The sequence below is a fragment of the Pygocentrus nattereri genome, chromosome 8, assembly GCF_015220715.1.
Source record: "Pygocentrus nattereri isolate fPygNat1 chromosome 8, fPygNat1.pri, whole genome shotgun sequence".
In the NCBI taxonomy this organism is placed as follows: Eukaryota; Metazoa; Chordata; class Actinopteri; order Characiformes; family Serrasalmidae; genus Pygocentrus; species Pygocentrus nattereri.
The window spans coordinates 23,141,448-23,164,647 of record NC_051218.1 but is presented as its reverse complement, the minus strand read 5'-3'; the positions used below and the strand labels follow the sequence as shown (position 1 = coordinate 23,164,647).

General features: G+C 41.0%; 1 protein-coding gene across 2 annotated transcripts in view; it reads right to left on the bottom strand.

Moving 5' to 3' along the window:
* The window catches only part of drp2 (dystrophin related protein 2), a 165,411-nt gene that overhangs the window by 105,800 nt on the left and 36,411 nt on the right, over window positions 1-23,200 (bottom strand). The gene's annotated exons all lie outside the window — the stretch shown is intronic.

Below are 23,200 nucleotides of genomic sequence, written 5' to 3'. Positions count from 1 at the left end.
TTTTTGCTAATATGGCACATATAAATGTTTCATATCATTCACATAATTTTCATAAAAGATAAAGACAAACGAGTATCACAAAATGTAGCTTTTAAATGATCATTTCATTTATTGAAGATTTATTCATCTATATTACCCATGTGAAAAAGTAACTGCCTACTAAACCTAATAACTGGTTGAGCTACCCTTATCAGTAACAACTGCAATCAAACATTTTTATAACTTGCGATGAGCCTTTTACATCACTGTGGAGAAATGTAGGTCCAGAATTGTTTGGCTATATTGTAGAGTTTTTGTGCATTAACTGCCTGTTTAACAGCTTGCCACAGTAGACTTTGACTGGTCTCCTCCAAAACCTTAATTTTATGTTTTTTTAAGCCATTCAGAGGTGGACTTGCTTGTATGCTTTGGTTTATTACCCTGCTGCATAACCCAACTGTGCTTGAACTTTAGGTCACAAACTGATGGGTGGACACACTCCTTCAGGATTTTCTGTTAGAGAGCAAAATTCATGGTTCCATCAATTATGACAAGTCATCCAGGTCCTGCAGAAGCGAAGCAGCCCCAGATTGTCACACTACCACCACGTTTGACTATTGGTAGGATGTTCTCATGGTGAAACGCAATTTTAGCTTTACAACAAATATAACAGGACCCATGTCTTGCAAAATGTTCCACCTTTGACTCATCAGCTCACAGAATATTATACTAGTTTTTTTTTGGGAAATGCACGACGAGCCTGGCAACTTTTGCATGGATGCTAATTTTTATACAGTGTCTTTCTTATTGTGGAATTATGTCCATTAATCTTAACTGAGGCAAGTGAGGTTCTATTGTGAAATTTTGGTAAGCTGACCACTCCTGTGAAGGTTCACCACTGTTCCAAGTTTTCTCTGTTTGTAGATAATGGCTCTCACTGTGGTTTTCTGGAGTCCTAGTGCCTTAGCAATGGCTTTGTGACCCCTTATAGAGTGGTAGATTTTAATGACTTCGTTTTATACTTGTATTTGGATTTCTTTAGAACATGGCACTGCTTTTTTGAGACACTCTAGCCTGCCTTACATCACCAGACAGGTTCTACTTAAGTGATGTTTATATTCAACATATCTGGTTAAATTGAACTCAATAATCAATTGAATTTGCTTAATTGGTTGATTTAGATACTAAGGAGAAAATGACTTTTTCATATAGGGCCAGGTAGGGCTTATCTTTGTCTATTTTGTTTTACAGATGATCTGAAATATTCAAACGAGACAAATATGCAAAAATAGATGAAATTGATGAACAAATTCTTATTCACAGTACTGTACATTACAAGATAAACATTACATAAAAATGCAAAATGATGTCCCTTGAATTGGATTTTTAAATTAATTTACATTAAACAGAACATGTCATAATATGCTACATTGAGCCATGAAACAACAACATACACATAACTGATAAATCAATTCCCTCATATTCACCCTGCTCACTCTGCTCTCTCTCTTCTGGACTTCATATAAATTTGTAGACCGCCTAATAATCAAGGCTGGGTTACCCAACAGCATCTTAGCACTGAGATCATCTTAACACATGTGAACACAATTTCAAATGTGATCACACAATTTTTCACATGATTACACCTTTATACATGTTTAACACGTGAAGTGTGCAAAAGCCACATGTGTCTAATGTATATGTAAAATTCATGTGACTTTTCTATGTGTGGATAACTACATTCAAGGAAGAGTCTCATACTAAAGACTGAACAATCAAATGTACATGAAGCTGTAGAAATAACTGTTAAAAATACTAACAAAACACAAGATATTATTTGGTTAAAATATTAGGCTTTTTTGGGCCACAGAACTAGTCCAACTCTGCATACATCTTTCCTCTGGGTAACTCAATCTGACATTGATTTAGTGACGCCCCAGAGCAGCCAACATCAAGGAAGCATCTTGGCTTGCTGAAATCAGGGATGAGGGAGTAACTAAGTAGCACTTTTTGTAGCTAACTACAAATTTTGTAGATAATAGCTGTAGTTTGTACAGTTTTATGAAATGTAGCTAATAAGTGTAGTGACTACAAACATTTGTGTAGCTATAGCAATAATTTTTGATTTCGCTACAGGCTTCAGACAACTTTGCTATGGGCTTCAGGCAATCCAGGCAAAATGTGAACCATAGAACACAGTTGTTAACTGAGCTGGTGGTAATTGTGCAATCATGACTGAGCTGTGGACAGTTCAAGCAAACAGTAACGCGCTCAACCCACGCACTGATCACCCCTTACTAGTAGGCTTAGCTCAGGGTCAGCAACCGAAATGTTAAGAAGAGCCGTTTTGTCCTTTCAAAAAAATTAAACCATCTTGGGAGCCACAATATTTTATGCCTGTTTTTCCATCATGGCTGTAAGTATGTCTCAGTATGTGCTGATATACTAGTATGAATGAGAAGACTTCAACTTCATGAGTTGTTGCAGATTAAACCAGCTGAGTGCTTATAAAAGTTCATTCATCCCCAAATTATCACTGTTTGTCTTAAATCTTTCTCTTTGCCTTTTTGTTATCTGCATTGCTGTGTCCCACAGTCTGCATGTCAGTATTAAGTGTTAAAGGTTGGTAAATTAGCAGTTATGCGTTAACTCCAGCGTTTAAGACCATTTATTGTAAAAACTGTGTTAGAACTGAATCAGAGGCCTCATTCTTACCTCAGAGTCACTGGGTCACTGATGAGGATTTTCACGCTAAAGTGTTGCTGAAGTTTAACAAAGGACTCTGAGCGTCATGTCTCTAGACATCTCACTGAAATGTTTAAACTGAAGCACTTTTATTTCAACAGTTGACAATGCTTTGCACAAAATTGTCACATTCTGACAATCACGCTTTGAAAGTACCTAAAAAGTCGCCACTACTTTTTCTGGAAAAGTAGCTAGATTGTAGCTAGCTACAACCTTTGGGCAAGTAGTTACAAAGTAACTAACAACAAATTTTTCTGTAGCTATCCCAACCCTGGCTGTAATGATAATGCAGTGATACCCTAAACACATAGCTTCTGTAGGTTTTGAAAATATATAAGTAAAACATACAACAAACACACAAATTCCACCATAAAACAAGCCATATTTGTATTGACTGTGATCAAGTTATTTTAATGCTCAGTCCTTGTATTTTTATTTATTTATTTATTTTTATTTTAGCAGTTGGAATCACATAATCCAAAAATCTAAGAGTGCCGCAGTACCCTCAGCACCTCCACTTCCTGCATCCCTGCGCACATACAAAAACTCATTCCATTCTTCCTCTTGACCTGTGTTTAAGTGTAAATTGGTCAAGAATCTCACCATGCAGATGAGAGCTCTCTGATATAAAGGGAGAGATTTAAAAGGGAGGATATACGTGGTAGGCAAATTCAAGGCCATCGCGAGTAAAAGACCTGCTAATAGAGGAATCCAGGACTTGTCTACCTTGAAGAGTATGTGTCTGTGTGTGCTAAAGGTGTGGGTGCCCAATCAGCCATCTATATGAAAAATTTATTCGTTTTCTCAAAGTCACACAAGAGCACAAGACTGCAGTATGATCTAAGGTACACTATGTACAAAAGATAACCAAAGAATTCAAAGAGGGCTGATGCAACAAGTAAGAACTCACAAAGCTCAAGGTTTTCAGAATCACCTTTGAAGATGTTTTTGGGATAGTATAAAAAAGAAAGCCAGAGGGGAAAAACTTGTATTTTTGGTCTTCTTGCCTGTGGCACTTAATTACAAGAATACAGGCCGTATAAAAGAGCCTGTGAGCCTCGGTCTCTGACTTTGCTTAAACTGTGGGCTTAAGTTTTCATGCTGACACCAAATTTGGGCATACTAAGACTCTTTTCAATGACCAGGTCGGAAACACAAGAATTCTTAGCTTAGCCGAATCACATTATTTTGTTCAAATGAATCAAATGACTGCAAAAAATCAAATCATGGCAATGATTCATTCAGTCAAGACCACCTTTGTCAAGTCCAAGACAACTCCAAGACGGGGATTGAGACGGAGTCATAACCAAACCCAAAAAATCAAGTCCTCTTCAAGACCAAGTCTTAACTAGTCTGGTTTACCTGTTTGCAGTACACATTAATGGAAAAAAATCCAAATGCAAATAAAAAAAGAAAGCAATGATTTTTAAATCTACTTTACCTGTATTTGAAATAAAACCATACAAAGACAAGATATGTAATGTTTTACCTGAAAAACTTCATTATTGTTGTAAGCATATGCTCTTTCTGAGACAGGGCCAATTTAAGATTCTGAACATTGTGAAATGTTCATAAAACATCTTAAACCCAAAATGCATCAGCAAAAATCCAACAGGTTAAAAAAAAAACCTTCTTTAGGATTTCAGATAACTTATGCTCTGTGGTGCATAATAACATTAAAAGATTCAGAAGATATGGAAAAATCTCTTTGCATAAAGGAGAAAGCTGAAACCACAACTGAATGGCCCTGATCTTTAACCCCTCAGATGGCACTGCATTAAAAACTGGCATGCTTCTGTGATAGATGTCACCAGACAGGCTTGAGAATACTTTGACAAACCTTTGTCTGTCTGATGCCATATGTCAACAATGTACAAAAAAAAGTGGAAACATGTGCTGTGCTCGGATTCAGTCAGCTTTTCCCGATAGTTAATGGGAATAATGGATGCTGTGCTCTCTGGCCCCAAGAACAAAAGGACCGCCCAGATTGTAACCAGGTTGAAAAGCCAGTGTCTTTCATGGTACTGGGGGTGGGAGGTCAGTAACCTGCCCATCTATGAGGGCACCATTAATGCTGAACACATTTTGGAGCAACATATGCTGCCTTCTACACAACATCTTTTTCAGGGACAACCATTCTTATCTCAGTGTGACAAAGGCAAGCTACATGCACAGTGTTTGCACTAAACTGGCCTGCCTGTAGTTCAAAACAATCTCTCAATGAAAATATGTGCAAAACCCAACAAAGAAGGACCAAGATGTTTGCACCACTAAAGACTTGCATAAAAGAAGAATGGCAAAAAATATGTTTTCAGTTTGTGTATTCAGTCCCCAAGTGATTATTAAGTGTTGTTAAAAGGAAAAGTGATTTAACAAAGTGGTGAGCATGCTACTGTGCCAATTTTTGGAATGTGCTGCAGGCTGTCAAATATGGCTGTCAAAATTTAGTAAAAATCTATATAGATGGAACAGGACTTCTGTGTGAACAAAGCTTTGATTTTCTTCGAGACAGCAGCAGGTTACATAACTAGACACATCTGTGACAGAATGCTTCAATGAGCTTATTTCAGATTTAACAGCATACATAATGGCAAATAATCTAGGCTACTTGTCAAAGTATAACAAAATTTAAAGAAATCTATTCATCACAAAATAACAGGAATGAGCTACTTACATGGCCATGAAATTCAGTAAAACAATACAAGGGAGCTGCTTAAACGTACAGTGGCAAATGAACTTGAGGGCTGGGGTCTAGGATGTCTAACTGTTAAGGTTATTTCTCACTGTGTTTTCTTGTACCAAATTAATTGGATTTCAAAAAGATTTCATACAAAACAATGTCTTTCCAAACCATGTAAAATGTGCACTGCTACTGTAGCTTTGCAAAAGGACCTGTTAGTATACATTCAATCTCAAATCTAATATAAAAAAGAAATTATAATATTTTTGTACATTTTTAATTAAAATGTGGCATGTTGGTAGCAGTACAGTGTTGAACTAGGTCTATGGTGTTTATTGCTTCCAGGGCAGCTCTTCCAGTTATGTTTGTGCACATGTGCAGATACCAGAATAATGGAATACACATTTTGGAAAAAAACATTATCCATGATTATATTTTCATACCCATGTCACAGGAGCTTGACCTGATGAACATAATCTATTTATTCCACTTTGAGCATGCTTAAACGGCCTACAACTTTCACTGCAGCAAAATGTTTAGAGCCTTGAAAAATGAACTTGACAATGGCTCATTTGTTTCTTTGCATTCCTATTGCATTTTGCATTTTTAAACTATTCACCAATCATGCAGGGTTCAGAACCTTTAAGCATTCATAACCTAAACTGTATGTAATTACAGCTGGACTATTGATAGCCAACTGCTTTTATGTAATGTTTCCAATCACAAGGTAGTTGGTAATTAAGCATTGTATGATAATAATGTTCCGCTGCAATAGGCAGAAATAATATACACTGCTGTCTACTGCAGAACAAATAGCAAAAAACGCAACATTTGGATTATTCACACATTAGCCACTCACATTTCTTGGAGTAACATTCTTGTATTCCTAGTCTGAGGGTTTTGCTAGGTTTTGGTGTCCATATGCCTCTTGCAAATACACACTTGAGAATTTAGGTACACTGGTGATGTATTCTGTCTAGATGCAAAGACAATAATAACTGTTTGGATGACAATAACTGTTTGCTCATGAGCATTTTTTTCCAATCACACATAAATGTATGTTTACAGACAACTGCTGCATTGTCTTTAGAACACTCAATATGCTTAGTTACATTAATTTCTTTAGGTTCACATGTATTATTACACAGCAATATGAATGTTGTTAGTGTCAAACCAGAAACTAACGGTATCTGCATTGATTACATTGATTATGTGCATGATTACACATTCAGCAAATATATGAGCATGGGCACCATGAAGTAGTTTCAGAACAATTATTATATTGTTATATGGAGTAAATCTACTGGACAGACATGCAGTTACAGTTAGACTGCACAGCACAGTATGTATAGCATGCTTCTGCTCATTATGCAGAACTATGTGAGATTATATATGACAGCCACCCTCCCTCAAGGCTTATGAACATGATGGATATGCTTGTTGTTGGATGCTAGAAACACAGAGCGCAGCGTGGATGAGACAGGAAGCAGCATGGTTTGCCAGCCGAGAGAGAGAGATAAGTTAATAAAACATTACCTTTAGATAACCCTCTTTTCATTCTTATTCTTGTCAAACACAATCGCATTAATCTCAACTCCATTAAGATGGAGGACGATCGGGCTTTAATCTACAACAGGAGGCAAGCCATCAGAACCATGTAATTCACCCCGTCCAGCTTTCCTCTTAGAGCTGTGGGCCTCCCTATGGTGTGTCAACTACAAAAGCAGCCTTTTTACCTTGGCTGTTGGTTTATTCACAAAGGTCTTCTCTTTTTTCCTAAAGTGCAAGCTTTGAAACCTCATAGGTGAGTTTGACGTGCAACCATGCCAACACCTGCAACTGAGTGCTACTCTTTATAGGTTTTTTTTGGCTTTGAAAGATACAAAAAAAAAACTTTGATCGCTTCCCGGGAGATTGGGAGCAGAGTCTTCACCGCTTGAGAAAGAAAGTCTCTCAGCACACACCATCAGAAGTGTGATGCGGGGATAAACAGGTGCAAAAGTATAGTCTGGGGGGAGACTTTCTCACCAACACTGATCTCTTATTCTCTCTCTTTCTCTCAGCTGTGAACAAACTTTCTGTTTGGATGAAGAAGACTGAGTTCGGTATTAATTACCCAGCTGTGAAGACGTGATCGACGTGGCGGCAGATTCCTGGTGTCCGACGCAGTTCGGGGGCAGTGGCGGGCAGAACACGTTGTCCACGAGCGAGGCAGGGCTGAAGCAGGGCCAAGACAGGGAGTGGAGGAGGACAGGAGGAAGAGAGGACCCCTGGTCAACACTGTGTATCCTGGGCTGGGTGACCTATGGGAAGGCGAGGGTCAGAGAGTCACCCCTAGGTGAGGACGTGACAAGAGGCCACAGCAGAGACCACCCAACAGCTGGCATTCACTTCCCCTTCAAAAACCTTATTTGCTCAGGCTATAGGGCCCTAACACCAAGCTCTAATGACACTGAGACTCGAGGCATCACACGAGGCGGTGCTCCAGTCCCCTCGTGCTGAGGGGCCGTCTTATCAGGGGACAGCACACTCCTTTATCCACAAAACGAGCCAAGCACACACACATGTACACACAGCTGAAGGCAAGAGAGAGTGGGGGAGGACAGAGAGAGAATACCAATGAGAGCTGACAGCGGAGGCCAGGCTGAGATTTCATTACTCCCTGGATGCAAGTTTCTGCCCCAACACACCTGGCCTGGGGTCCACTCCCTGTCTTAACATGCAATTTAAGTCCCACTTTAACCCCCCATGATTCTTCATCCTCTAACCTTTTCAAGTGTTGATGAGAACAAATCCCATTTCGAGGCTGGTTTAGAGCACCATGGGGAGCATGGCCCTGGGTGGCAGCCATGTCAGTGCCACATAAAAAAAAGGCTCTCACCAATAAATCATTGTGGTAAAAGTGTGTAGGTGAGCAAAAAGAAAAAAATGTAGTGCACTGCCAAAGTTCAAAACAGAGTCATAAAAGTTTAATGCACAGCTGGCAGCTAGGGCTAGCAGGGAGGCAATGAGATGAGCTATTTTCAGAGCTGTAGTTTGGCATTCATAATTCACATTTTAGTTTTAGCTGAGGAGAAGGGGGTCTCACTCTCTCTGTCTCTTCGTCTTGTTTTTCATTCAACATCTAATGTCCCTGGTCTATTATGTGGCATGTAGGCAAAGTACTGGTGTCACTTACCTAAGCATTACAGAGAGCTGATAGCAGCGGAGGTCTCTGTGTGTGCACTGAGTGTCTCTGCATTTTCATCTTTCTCTTGATCTACATATGCAAACTAAGGAGGAACCAGAAGGTTTGCTGTATCTCTCCCACTGACAAGGAAAAAGCAGTCATTTATTAAAACAAACAAATGAACCTGAATGAAATTGATAATAGTTTCAAGGTGTTATGAACATCTCAATCTCCGCTGATGAACATCTCCATCTCCGCTACTGAATTTTGACACTATGGTCTTGTCTATAGAGCACTATAATAGAATGGGACACTAACAGTTACTCTGGCATTGAACTCTCAAAGGTGAGCTTAAATCAGGAGAGGGGAGACTGCTGAAGGTCCCAATTACCCTTTCCTATCTCCAGAATGTCTCTCTATGGCATGTCCACATATCTGTCCTAGTAACCCTACTCATCTACCTCTCCTTGGGCTCTCAAGTTTCAGCTTGGTGAAACGGCAGCATTTTAAATCCCATCTGTGCCTTCTCAACATGAGTGCAGGATGTCTAAGTAGGGCTCCTTTGAGAGAGAGAACAAGAGAGAGCTAGAGAGAATTGAAGCAAGACATTCAGGGTGTACACCAGGCCAGCAGACTAGTCACAACTCACACATACAGCACTTGTTCATTTAACAGGGACACGATGATGAAATGGATTTGCACTGCAATGTAATCCGCCATTTACCGGTCTTAACCCTGCCTCTCTCCTCGTCACTTCTTCTGTGCCTTAACAATGAAAAACTTTGTCATTCCAAATTGAGAGCACTAATTCAGACAAGCCTCAATACCATTTCAGGAGCGTGATATGGCTTTTGTGCAGGGTGATGCGTGGGCTGACCCGGTTGAATCAGGTCTATGCGAGTGTCGCTCTATTAATTCACAATTAAGCCTGAAAATAAACAAACCATAAGAGCCATTAAGAAGACAGCAGTCCTGGAGAGAGGGCAAGGCCCATTAAAAAACAGCCTAGAAAGGCACTTAATGTATTTCCCTCTTTGGCCTTTTTTGATGACATTAGGAGAAGTGAGAGGGATTTAGGAATAAAAAAGTGCAGAAAAAATGAGTGGGAGAGAGATAAAAAAAGAAATAAAGATAGAAAGGAAGAACGCCCCAGCACTTTGCATCAGGCATGGGTTAGTGAAATGAGAAATGAAGCTTAAGGAGTGTCTCCTGCCATCCTCACTCATATCCACGTCAGCATCCCCAGGGTAACCGCTTACCTCACTGTGGACTGCTACACTGCACACCAGTCCATGCTAAACCACCACAAGCCCTCTGAAGCACTCATTTCCGGCCCTTTCTCCCAATAGAATGGTCTGAATAGAGGGTATTGTGTGTGCAGCTGGTACACAGAGTACCTATGTTTCTGATTACCCTAGAACTGAGCCTCTGTATCCAATTATCAAGCCATCAAATAGCTTTGTTTTCACCAGACATGGGCAGACCGAATTTAATTCATCAAGAGCCTGATGATCAGCTTATGAATTAAATACGGTGTTCCAAAGCCCTGATGGAACAGAACTGTTTCACAGCAGAAGGTGCCCAGGAGTAGATATTACAGCCTGCTGTTCCAAACTTTTCTAAAATAAGAAGAATCTATAATGCCTTTGAAGACAATCCACCATACAGCCTAGGTTTTGACTTAAAGTTCAGGTCAAACTGACATTTAGTGAGAAGGCTTTATTTGCACTAATGCTGGAACATTCTAACACCAAAGCCTGTGGGGAAATTGTGGAACAGAGACCATCTAGGTTTATTGAATCTGTGGATGGAATTTATTTTCTTTTTTCTTATGTGAACAGACATCCAATACACAGCCAAATAATCAGAGAACTCCTGTTACTTACAGGCACACTAGTGATCATGATTACTATTCAAATCAAACATGGCTCAAGACACAAACAACTGAAGACACATAAACAAGTCGCAGCATTTGCATACACCCACATCACCACCCATATTCTAACACATAAATGTTATAGACGTTTCAAGACTGCCACCTACCTCATGCCGTAATCTAAAAAGTGCAAAATGTGACACGGACAGGCCTGGAGGGAGAGCTGACAACAAGAAATGTGTCCTATCCTCTCTTGGTCATGAACAAAGACACATTGTTTATATCCAGCATATTCTTGATTGCAGAGTTCTTACTGCCGTTTTGTCATTCAACTGAATATGATTTTATTTTTAATCTGCTTTTTACCATAGACACTGTCACAAAGCAGTTTTTCTGAAATCTGCATCATTGCTATAAGCAAGCTGAGGATGACAGAAGCAGTAAAAACTCCCCTAAATCATATGAGAAAGAAACCCTGAGAGGAGCCAAGACTCAAAAGGGGCACACACCCTCCCCTGGGCAACATCTGATAGTGAAGTCCTCATATACAACTCAGCCATTTTATTATTTATAGCCATGCTTTAGGAAAGGAGGCTAAGTAAGGAGACCATAGCAATGGGAACCAGAGCTGTGACCCATCGAATATAAGACCCACAATACGTTACTACAGCCTCACTCTGGCTTCACCTCAAAAGGGAAGAAATCCATGCAAGATTCCCCTCTGACCGCTATACTATTATATCCGTGGACGTACTGATATGTAAGTGGTGAAAACGTACTGAAACATCCTTTTGAAAAATGGAAAGAAAACGGACACTTAGCAAATTCAGACGTGTTCTTCTCTGTACACTCTGAGGTCTCTGTAGGTGCCCTAAGACTAATGGATGTGGTAGGTCATCAGCCTGCTCAGCTGAAAACGCTGCCATAAAGTAGGTTAGATTGGATTAGATTGACTTTATGTCCACTGCAAAAAATTGTCTTTAACTTCTTTGAAAGCACAAAATAAAAAGTACATGCACTGTAAAATACAAACATAAATCCAACTCAGGCTTTAGCAGAGCTCAGTAACGCTGAGATTAATAACTGATCACATTGATTTATCAGTCTACTCAGGCTTTAGCAGAGCTCAGTAACACTGAGATTAATAACCGATCACATTGATTTATCAGTCTACTCAGACTTTAGCAGAGCTCAGTAACTCAGAGATTAATAACTGATCACATTGATTTATCAGTCTACTCAGGCTTTAGCAGAGCTCAGTACCACTGAGATTAATAACTGATCACATTGATTTATCAGTCTACTCAGGCTTTAGCAGAGCTCAGTAACACTGAGATTAATAACTGATCACATTGATTTATCAGTGAAAATGGAGAACTAAAGCAATGCAAATTAACTTGTTATAAGTATGAATATTATACAGTAAAATGCCTGTTTATTAGGGGCACTTATGTAGTAGTGTGTTGTGCCTCCTTTGGTTCATGCAACATAGTTGGACAGCTGAACACGCTTTTATTGAAATACTAACTGCCCAATTCTGCTGCATGAGCTAACCAACACCTGTGATTGGCTAACATCACATGGAACAATAGAGAAAACAAGGCATGTTGTACCTTGCAAAAATTACGACAGTGTTTCCCACACACAAGCCATACTTCAACAGTTCACACAGGTGTATGGCAAACAACTAAAATATTATGCAAACATTTAAAACACATTTTTATTAAATGATTGAAAAAACAACATGCTTTGAATTTGAACACTACATGAATGGCGCTTTGTTCATTGGAGGGGGAGAGTGAGAGAGTGAAGGAGATGGTCGGCAAAGTGAGCAGCACTTGCATAAAGTTATAGCTATTACACATAACTAGCAAAGGTGTCCTGGCTTAATTTGCATTCTTCTAGTTTGAATTTTAGTGATTCATTTAATATTTACTTAAAAATTGAGTACTGAGAAATATAGTAACAATAGGCCACAAGAGTGTGAGGAGAGACTCAGGTAGCTCAAGTACTCTGATATGTGCAAATTCACTGTGTCAAAGAAGTCTTAAGTCTTTGGTCACTGAGCTATCTTAAAACTTATTGAAATACAATCAGAGGAAATTAATATATCTTAGAGAAGTGCATTTTGGTAATTTCAGTGGTCAATATTCGTATAAAAGACTAAAGGTTATTTGAGTCCTGCTGCTCTCTTAGCTTTTTTTAATGTTTTTAACCCCTTTTGCCCATAATGACGGTTTCTGCTGTTGGTCATAAAACACTTCAGTTCAGTGTTATCGTTGTGCAAGAGCACATAAATCGATCTACTGGAGCAAAATGGTCCAGAAACATATTTAAATCACCATCTCTTACAGTACTAACAATGATGCCAGGTTAAAACTAAGACAGGCAGCAGGTCAGATTGACTGTAGAATCAGGCAGTCAGTAAAAGAGAATGACAAAGTTCTAAGAAAATTTTATTTAGAAATTTAATGTGTAGAAAAATTTGCAATCCAAGAACAGCCAATGAGCAGTGGCACAACAGGTTCTCCACTGATCTCAGAACGGCTGTGGGCGTCCATTATGTTTTATCAGAGTGACTAAATTCATGAGATGTACAGGTATGCAACACATACACAGTAGGCTAATATATGACATAATGTGAGAGTTTATGAGCACAATTAACAGAGTATGTCATAAACATTTTATTTAGACCATATTGATAAATCAGCCTGCTATGCTAGTTACAGAACCTAAAAGCTCTTTGGTAAGGTGACTGGTGTGAGATTTCAATTGTACATGCACAAGCACATATCCACTCTTATACTGCTTAAAGCACTAATTTGATACACAGCTAATAGTGATTAGCATGTAGAACCATAGTTCTTTAACTAGCAGTCAGGAACCCCAGCCGGATGTTCTTATTTGGTTCCATGCCATTTTTTTTTTAACCGAAATCCTTTGAGACTGGACAGATCATAGATAAGATGGCATGGAACCAGAAGGGAATATTCTTAAAAATCTAGAGCTGTTATAAGGATAAAACCTGCATGGGTTGCGGTTGAAATTGAATATATTCTTGGTGGTTCCACTAAATTCTTCTTTGATATGTGGGGAGCATTTTAACAAGTCATAACATTAGCAGACATGATACAGCACGAGACTGAGATTAATATATTCCTTAAACTATGTGCAATCACCCAAAACCCTTGATCCATTTTGAAAATGTTTTTTAAACAGAGAAGTAGTCATTTCTTATTCAGCTTTTGACTTCTTCTCAATGCAATTACGAAATCAATTAATGCAGCACAAATGAATGAGCTGTTCTGGTGTAATTTAGCTGCTGATATGTCAAACCTTATTGGTTAATAACTTGAAAATTAAAGTAACGCAAACATTTATTTTAGCTGTACAAACACAGCACAAATGAATAAGACGATTTTGGCACATTTGGCACAGTCATTGAAACATTATGGCTTTACAGCATGAGAATTAAAATAGCACAAATGTTTTTCAACAGTACAAAAAGCACAAATGTAGCACAAAAATTAAGACCATTTCTGTGCAGTTTAGATGTTAATGGGGTGCTACAAGATATCACAGGTAATAAAATATAATGTTTAATTTTTTAAATACAGTGGCAGCAAAAATGCTGAATTCTATGGTACAAATGCAGCATCAATGCAGCACAAATGAATAATAGTATTTTTATTTAATTTCTGACCACACGAGGACTTCACAAAGGTAATACTTAGGTTTAGGTATGTTAAAAGCTGTTTATGTTTTCAAACAGCATCAGCCATTCATAATTTTTATCGGGTATAACCTGCTGTGTTGTTCAAAGACAGGGACAGATAATTATGTTTACTATGATCATGTTTTATTTCTAACAAATATATTTCAAAAAAAGTAATCAATAATTTGTAATTGACTACCTTTTTGAGGGACTAACCGAACACTGTTGATAGCAGATGATGAAGATATGAAACTAAAACAGTTTAAACAAATTAGTAACTTAATTTCAAAATTTAGCATGTTACACTTGTGGAGTGGAGCACTATCAGAGAGAGAGACAGACATGCCATTCCAGCTTTCTGAAGCCAAACCTATTTCCGGTATCAAATGCAGCACTCTGCTTCACTCCACACCACTCTCTCTTGCTGAAATAATGACATTAAAAAGGCTGAACTGAGGAAGCTGCAGCCAGTTTTGTGTTCACTACCATTTTGATGGCATAGTATCATATAAAGTAAGGCATTTGTTAGAGGCAGCCTTTTTTCACGCATTTTAATGCTTTTCAGTAATTAGTGAGGAGTGAGAGAGAAAGAGACAGAAAATGTATACGAAGCTGTATTAGTATAAAAAAGTCCACTAACATCAAAAGTAATGTGAAATTTTTGTATAACTATAACTGTTTTATATAAATTCAACATAGATTTTCAGCTGAAAATCAATTAGTTTAAATAGTTAAACAGTTAAGTAAGTAAGTAAGTAAGTAAGTAAGTAAGTAAGTAAGTAAACATTTTATTTATATAGCACTTTTCTAAGCACAGCTACAAAGTGCTTCACAAACAACAAGTACTAAAAATAGAATGATAAAACAAAACAGATACATATAACTATAAAAACAGTACAGCTACATTCAGAAACAACATAAAACTGACATAAAACCATAAAAACAATGCAGCACTATCCAATAAATAACAAAAGCATCACCTGTGACCAAAAGCTAATGAATAGAGATGCGTTTTGAGTCTTCCTTTAAAAATGTCCTTTGATTCAGCTAGTCTAACATCCAAAGGCAGAGCATTCCACAACTTGGGGGCATACACAGAAAAAGCACAATCTCCCTTTCGTTTCCGTTTTGTCCTAGGGACCACTAAGAGCCCCTGACTAGATGACCTTAGTGATCTGGTACTAGGATACGGTGATAATAATTCTGAAATATATTTTGGCACATCGCCGTGCACCGCCTGGCATGTTAAAACCAAAATTTTGAACTGAATTCTAAAAACAACAGGCAACCAATGCAGAGATGCCAGTACAGGGGTAATATGCTCCCTTCTTTTAGTCCCGGTAAGTACCCGGGCAGCTGCATTCTGAACCAGCTGCAGCCGTGCCATTGCCCCTTGATTAAGACATGTAAATAGTGCATTGCAATAATCAAGTCGTGATGATACAAAAGCATGAATGATCTTCTCTGTGTCCTGGAAGGAGAGCATTTTCTTGATTTTGGCAATATTTCTCTGTTGAAAATAACAGGCCTGCACCAGCTTTGTTATATGCATTGAGAAATTAAGATCTGAGTCAAAGATGACTCCGAGGTTTCTGGGATAAGGGTTTATCTGTGAAGCCAATAACCCAAGTTCCTTCTTTAGGTTATCAGCAACCTTTTGAGAACCCAGAACCAATACTTCTGTTTTCCCGTCATTTAATTTGAGGAAATTACAGCTCAGCCAATCCTTAATTGCTTTAATACAATCAGTGAGACTCTCTAATCTCCTGAAGTCGTTCCTTTTAACAGAGAGATAAAGCTGTGTATCGTCTGCGTAAAAATGATAAGAGATATTAAAACGACGAATCAGGTCACCTAAGGGGAGCATATATAAGTTAAAAAGTATAGGACCAAGGATTGAACCTTGTGGAACTCCACACGTTAGATCAGCACATGAAGATAACTTTCTTCCAGTAGATACCCTAAAGGTTTTATTTGTCAAATACGAAATGAACCAATCTAATGCAGTTCCAGATATTCCAACCCACTGATGCAACCTCTCTATTAAAATATTATGATCAACTGTATCGAAGGCTGCACTTATATCCAATAAAACTAAAACAGAGACTTCCCCAGCATCTGCATTCATCAAGAGGTCATTTAATATTCTCAAAAGCGCTGTTTCAGTGCTATGTTTCTGCCTGAAACCTGACTGAAATTTCTCAAAATTACTGTTTTCTTCTAAAAAGAACAGCAGCTGTTTTGCGACCACTTTCTCAAGAATTTTTGAGATAAAAGGTAACTTTGAGATTGGCCTGTAATTTACACAATCCATCGGATCAAGACCAGGTTTCTTGAGAATCGGCTCCACGATCGCCAATTTAAAACAATCTGGCACACAGCCCGTATTAAGTGACAAATTCACTATTTCTTGAAGATAAATGCCCACAGAATCGAGAATGCTCTTAACAAATTTAGCTGGGAGAATGTCACCAGGAGAAGTTGAAGGATGTAAACAATTCACAACTTCTTTTAATTCCTCAAGGGAAATGGGAGAAAACTGAGTGAAAATTTCAACTCCTTCATTTTGAGGAGCCACATCACCATTTAAACGAGAAGAAATTGCTATGTTATGTTTCAGAGCCTTGATTTTATCCAAGAAAAATCTTAAAAACTGTTCAGCATCAATCTCAGAACTAGGTGTAATCACAGCCACCCCGTTAACCAGGTTGTCTATCCTAGAGAACAAGAACCTTGGATTACGTATATTTGCAGTTATTAACTCATTAAAATATTTGGCTCTTACACTCCTCATTCTGTTGTTAAAAATAGACCATAAATCCTTCAAATATAAGTAGTGAACTTGAAGTTGAGACTGTTTCCATTCCCGTTCTACCCTCCTACATATCCTTTTCAAGCTCAAGATATCCTCATTAATCCATGGGGTAGAATTCACAAGAGATTTCATCTTCATTCTAACAGGAGCGACCTTATCTAAAACACTTAAACATAAAGAATTAAAAGAGCTAGCCAAATCATTTACACCAGTACAGAAAGACAGCTGTTCACTAACACCTGTGAACTCATTTAAAAAGTGTGATATTACGTCTTTGTTAAAAACCCGAGACCGTACACAGCGTTTGGGGCTAGCCTTATTCATAAATAAGCGCATATTAAAAGTAATACAATTATGGTCTGACACAAATAGGTCTACCAAAGAAACAGAGTGAGGGCACACTCCTAGAGAGAACACCAAATCCAGTGTGTGACCCCGATTATGAGTTGGGCCAACTATATGCTGAACAAAATTAAAGGATTCCAAGGTGTTCAAAAATTCTAGGGCAGGTCCATCAGAGTCATCATCAATATGAAAATTAAAATCACCCAGCAGCAATGCTTTGTCATACTCCAGCACTAGGGAAGACAGCAAGTCCTGTAATTCTGACATGAAACCGCTAAAAGACGTGGAAGGAGGGCGATAAATGACCGCACAGCATACTGGATTTTCGCCAGGTACTTTAAAACACAGCAGTTCAAAAGTTGTAAAAACCCCAACAGAGACATTCAGACATTTAAAAGAGTCTTTAAAAACGACAGCCAAGCCACCACCACGTCCTGATATCCTTGGAGAATTTAAACAGGAGTAATACGGGGGGCATAGTTCATTTAAGTGCCAGTTCTCTCCAGGTTTAAGCCACGTCTCTACTAAACACAGAAAATCCAAGTCACGGGAAGATATAAAGTCTCGCATAACAAACGCCCTATTTGACAAGGATCTGACATTGAAAAGCGCAAACTTAGAGTCAGACACATATCCCATGTCCGATGGCGAAAGGCAGGGAATTTCACGCAAGTTATTTGAATTCACTCCGCCGCGCCTGATTACGGGTTTCCCCGTAAACGCGCGGGAGTGTAACGCTGGCAACACCGGCTGCAGCCAAACATAGCGCTCCTCTAAAGAGTGTCGCAGGAGAAAGTATCTAAGACGCTTGTCTCCGCCATCAGGAAGCCGGTATTTATTTAATCCATATAACAGGCCTGATCGGCGATCACACTGAACACGCAGCCGGAGCAGGAGGCCACCTCTTTACCCTCGTTTCCTCCGCCGCTGTTTGCGTCTACTCCGTTGTTTACAACAGGAGAAACAAACCTCAGACGCCGCCGGTAGAAGTAGTGGTGGTTGAAATAGGGGATCACACGCGCCGTTTTCCCCAACAAAGCCCTCCAAAAGCCGGGCACGAATACTCAACAACGTCTCCCGATTATAGCTGATGGACACAGCATGCAATTGACTAAACAATAACACGAACAGTAATAAAAACAGGTAGCACACGTGAGACGTCGACATACACCGGCGCCATCTTGGTCAGAGCGGGGTAGAGGAAATCACTGCATCAAAACTAAACTTAACTAAACTTAAGCAGTGTAACAGGAGTCAAATCAGTTTCCATCCATCCATCCATTATCTTCCGCTTCTCCGGGGTTCGGGTCGCGGGGGTAGCATCCTAAGCCCAGACCTCCCTTTCCCCAGCCACTTCCACCAGCTTTCCAAGGGGGATTCCGAGGCGCTCACAGGCCAGCTGGGCGATATAGTCGCGCCAGCGCGTCCTGGGTCTTCCCCGGGGTCTCCTCCCAGGTGGACTCGCCTGTGACACCTCCCGAGGGAGGCGTCCAGGAGGCATCCTAACCAGATGCCCGAACCACCTCAGCTGGCTCCTCTCGACGTGAAGAAGCAGCGGCTCTACTCTGAGTCCCTCCCGGATGACTGAACTTCTTACCCTATCTCTAAGGGAGAGTCCAGACACCCTGCGGAGGAAACTCATTTCGGCCGCTTGTATTCGCGATCTTATTCTTTCGGTCATTACCCAAAGCTCATGACCATAGGTGAGGGTGGGAATGTAGATCGACCGGTAAATCGAGAGCCTTGCCTTATGGCTCAGCTCTTTCTTTACCACAACAGACTGGTAAAGAGCCCGCATCACTGCTGACCCAGCACCAATCCGCCTCCCTTGTACCATCACTCATGAACAAGACCCCGAGATACTTGAACTCCTCCACTTGAGGCAAGAGCCTATCCCCGACCCAGAGAGGGCTCTCCACCCTTTTCCGCCTGAGAACCATGGTCTCGGATTTAGAGGTACTGATTCTCATCCCAGCCGCTTCACACTCGGCTGCAAACCGATCCAGCGAAAGCTGAAGTTCGTGGCCTGATGTCCCCAATAGGACCACATCATCTGCAAACAGCAGCGATGTGACCCTGAGGTCACCAAACCGGACACCCTCCATCCCTTGACTGCGCCTAGAAATTCTATCCATAAAAATTATGAATAGAATCAGTGACAAAGGGTAGCCCTGACGGAGTCCAACTCTCACTGGGAACGAGTCTGACTTACTGCCGGCTATGCGAACCAAACTCCAGCTTTGTTTGTACAGGGCCTGAATGGCTTGTAGCAAAGAGCCATGTACCCCGTACTCCCGAAGCACCTCCCACAGAATACCCCGGGGAACACAGTCGAATGCCTTCTCCAGATCCACAAAGCACATGTGGACTGGTTGGGCAAACTCCCATGAACCCTCCAGAATCCTGGAGAGGGTGAAGAGTTGGTCCAGTGTTCCACGACCAGGGCGGAACCCGCACTGTTCCTCCTGGATCCGAGGTTCGACTATAAGCCGGACTCTCTTCTCCAGTACCCCTGCATAGACCTTGCCAGGGAGGCTGAGGAGTGTGATTCCCCTGTAGTTGGAACACACCCTCCGGTCCCCTTTTTTAAAAAGAGGCACCACCACCCCAGTCTGCCAATCCAGTGGCACCACCCCCGATGTCCACGCAATGTTGAAAAGGCGTGTCAGCCAAGACAGCCCCACAACATCCAGAGCCTTGAGGAACTCAGGGCGGATCTCATCCACCCCTGGAGCCTTGCCACCAAGGAGCTTCTTAACTACCTTAGCGACTTCGGCCTCAGTAATGGACAAGCCTATTCCCATGTCCCCAGACTCAGCCTCCTCACTGGAGAACGTGTCGGTGGGATTGAGAAGGTCCTCAAAGTATTCCTTCCACCGCCCAATGACGTCTTCATTCGAAGTCAGCAGCACGCCATCTCCACTATATACAGTGCTAGTGGCACACTGCTTTCCCCATCTGAGTCGCCTGACGGTTTGCCAGAATCTTTTCGGAGCCGACTTAAAGTCACTTTCCAAGGCCTCACCAAACTCCTCCCATACACAGGTTTTTGCCTTGGCGACAACTGAAGCCGCAGATCGCTTGGCCTGTCGATACCTGCCAGCTGCCTCTGGTGTCCCACAGGCCAACCATGCCCGGTAGGACTCCTTCTTCAGCTTGACGGCATCTCTCACCTGGGGTGTCCACCACCGGGTTCGAGGATTACCGCCCCGACAGGCACCAACTACCTTACGGCCACAGCTACAGTCAGCCGCTTCAGCAATGGAGGAACGGAACATGGCCCATTCTGAGTCAATGTCCCCCACCTCCCCCGATATCTGGTCAAAGTTCTGACGGAGGTGTGAGTTGAAGATCAATCTGACAGGTTCTTCTGCTAGACGTTCCCAGCAAACCCTCACTATAAGTTTGGGCTTGCCTGGTCTGACCGGCATCTTCCCCCACCACCTAATCCAACTCACCACCAGGTGGTGATCAGTTGACAGCTCAGCTCCTCTCTTTACCCGAGTGTCCAAAACACATGGCCGCAAGTCTGATGACACGACTACAAAGTCAATCATTGAACTGCGGCCTAGGGTGTCCTGGTTCCATGTGCACTTATCGACATCCTTGTTTTCAAACATGGTATTCGTGATGGACAAACTGTGGTTTGCGCAGAAGTCCAAAAACTGAACACCACTCGGGTTCAGATCAGAGAGGCCATTCCTCCCAATCACACCCCTCCAGGTCTCACTGTCATTGCCCACGTGAGCGTTGAAGTCCCCCAGTAGGACAATAGAGTCTCCAGGAGGAGCACTTTCAAGCACCCTTCCCAAGGACTCTAAGAAGGCTGGGTACTCTGAACTGCTGTTCGGTGCATAAGCACAGACAACAGTCAGGACCCGTTCCCCAACCCGAAGGCGTAGGGAAGCTACCCTCTCGTCCACCGGAGAAAACCCCAACATACAGGCACCGAGTCGAGGGGCTATGAGAAAGCCCACACCTGCCCGCCGCCTCTCACCATGGGCAACTCCAGAAAAGAATAAAGTCCAGCCCCTCTCAAGGAGATTGGACCCAGAGCCCAAGCTGTGTGTTGAGGTGAGCCCGACTATATCTAGGCCGGTATCTCTCAACCTCGCGCACCAACTCAGGCTCCTTCCCTGCCAGTGAGGTAACGTTCCAAGTTCCAAAAGCCAGTTTCAGCAACCGAGGATCAGAACGCCAAGGCCCACGCCTTCGGACACTGCCCGATCCACAAAGCACCGAACCCCTACTACTGCCCCTCCCATTGGTGGTGGGTCGATGGGAGGGGGGACTCATGTAACTCCTTCGGGCTGGGCCCGGCCGGGCACCATGAGTAAATGCCCGGCCACCAGACGCTCGCTGGCGAGCCCCTCCCCCAGGGAGGGGCCCCGGTAACCCTGTTCCAGGCAGGGTACACAAGTTCAGTTTTTGTGTCTTCATAGGGGTTATTATGGATCACACTTTGTCTGACCTGTCACCTAGGACCAGTTTGCCATGGGAGAGCTTTTGCTCCAGACAACATAGCTCCTAAGATCATTCAAGCACGCAAACCCCTCCACCACGATAAGGTGGTGATCCAAGGAGAGGTCAAATCAGTTTATGGAATAATAATTAACATTTAACAATAAATGTTAACAATTAACAATATTTCTATAAAATGGACCTTACTAAACTGTCCTATATACAGCACTGCCCACATAAATGTATCATTACTATCTAGGTACAACCTGGAAATCTTGTCTCACTGCTGACAAGTTGCCATATAGTGTCTTCTCAAATTATGATTTCCTCCACATTGAACAACCTCATGTACATATAGTACAGTAGATTACCTCACTGGTTGTGCTTTAAAACGTCAGCAGCAAAGCTGAATTTGACAGAATTTTGAGCAAAATGGTAAGGTGTAAAAATCTAAGCAGTGCATAACACCCAAGGAAGCATTGCCTCTAGGTGAAGCTGCATTGCTTTTTCCATGAAAAAACAATGGCTTTGCTGGCACAAAGTGAATTTTCGTGTCATCATCTTTTGACATTCTCCCTGGTACACAGAATAAAGACTCTCTGTAAATATTCTCATAGTCCTTGGGACTCATCTCTCACTTAACGGCAACTCAAAATATGAAAGCATGGTGTAGGTGGCATCTTTAATTATACTTTCCGTGTTCCTATTTATTGTGCCAACAGAAATAGTAACATTTTGATGGCTTATTAATCACCTCCTGCAATATTTGCTACTCAAGGTGGCATGTTTCTATTTTCATACATAAGTTGCAACACAGTGTTGTATTAAAACATGCATTCCACTAAACTGGATTGCAAAAATGTACTGACTTACAATAAGCCTGATTAAAAAAGGATGCTGAGTGACTTACTTAAAAATGCCTGAAAATCACATTAAAAGTAAAATGTTTTGATGGGTGACTGAGCTGGAACACTTCAATGGGCTTCAATGGAGTTTTTTTTTGTACTAGTTGATTACTCAGTTTGACGATTCACCTTCAAGTTCCATACAAAATACAATATACAGGGGTGTCAAGCCTCTAATGCAAAATTCCCATTTAAAACTCCCTGCAAGCAACAGGAAAAAATAATTAGTTTATGGATACTCATGAATAATTATGCCCACACCCCATGTTGTTTAACCTTGAGACATATGCCATTTTAAATCCATCTCTTATATGCATGTCCACTAAAGCAAGGTTTAACCCTTTACAACTGGCTCTGTAATTTAGGCAAAGGCACAGTCTGATCACATATCTATCACAGACTAAATACTGAGCAACCTCTCCTCTATTGAAGTTTACCTCTCTCATATTAAGAGAGGGCTCATAAAAAGTGCAATTCAGACGAGATCAAATACCTTTTCTCCTGTCTTAG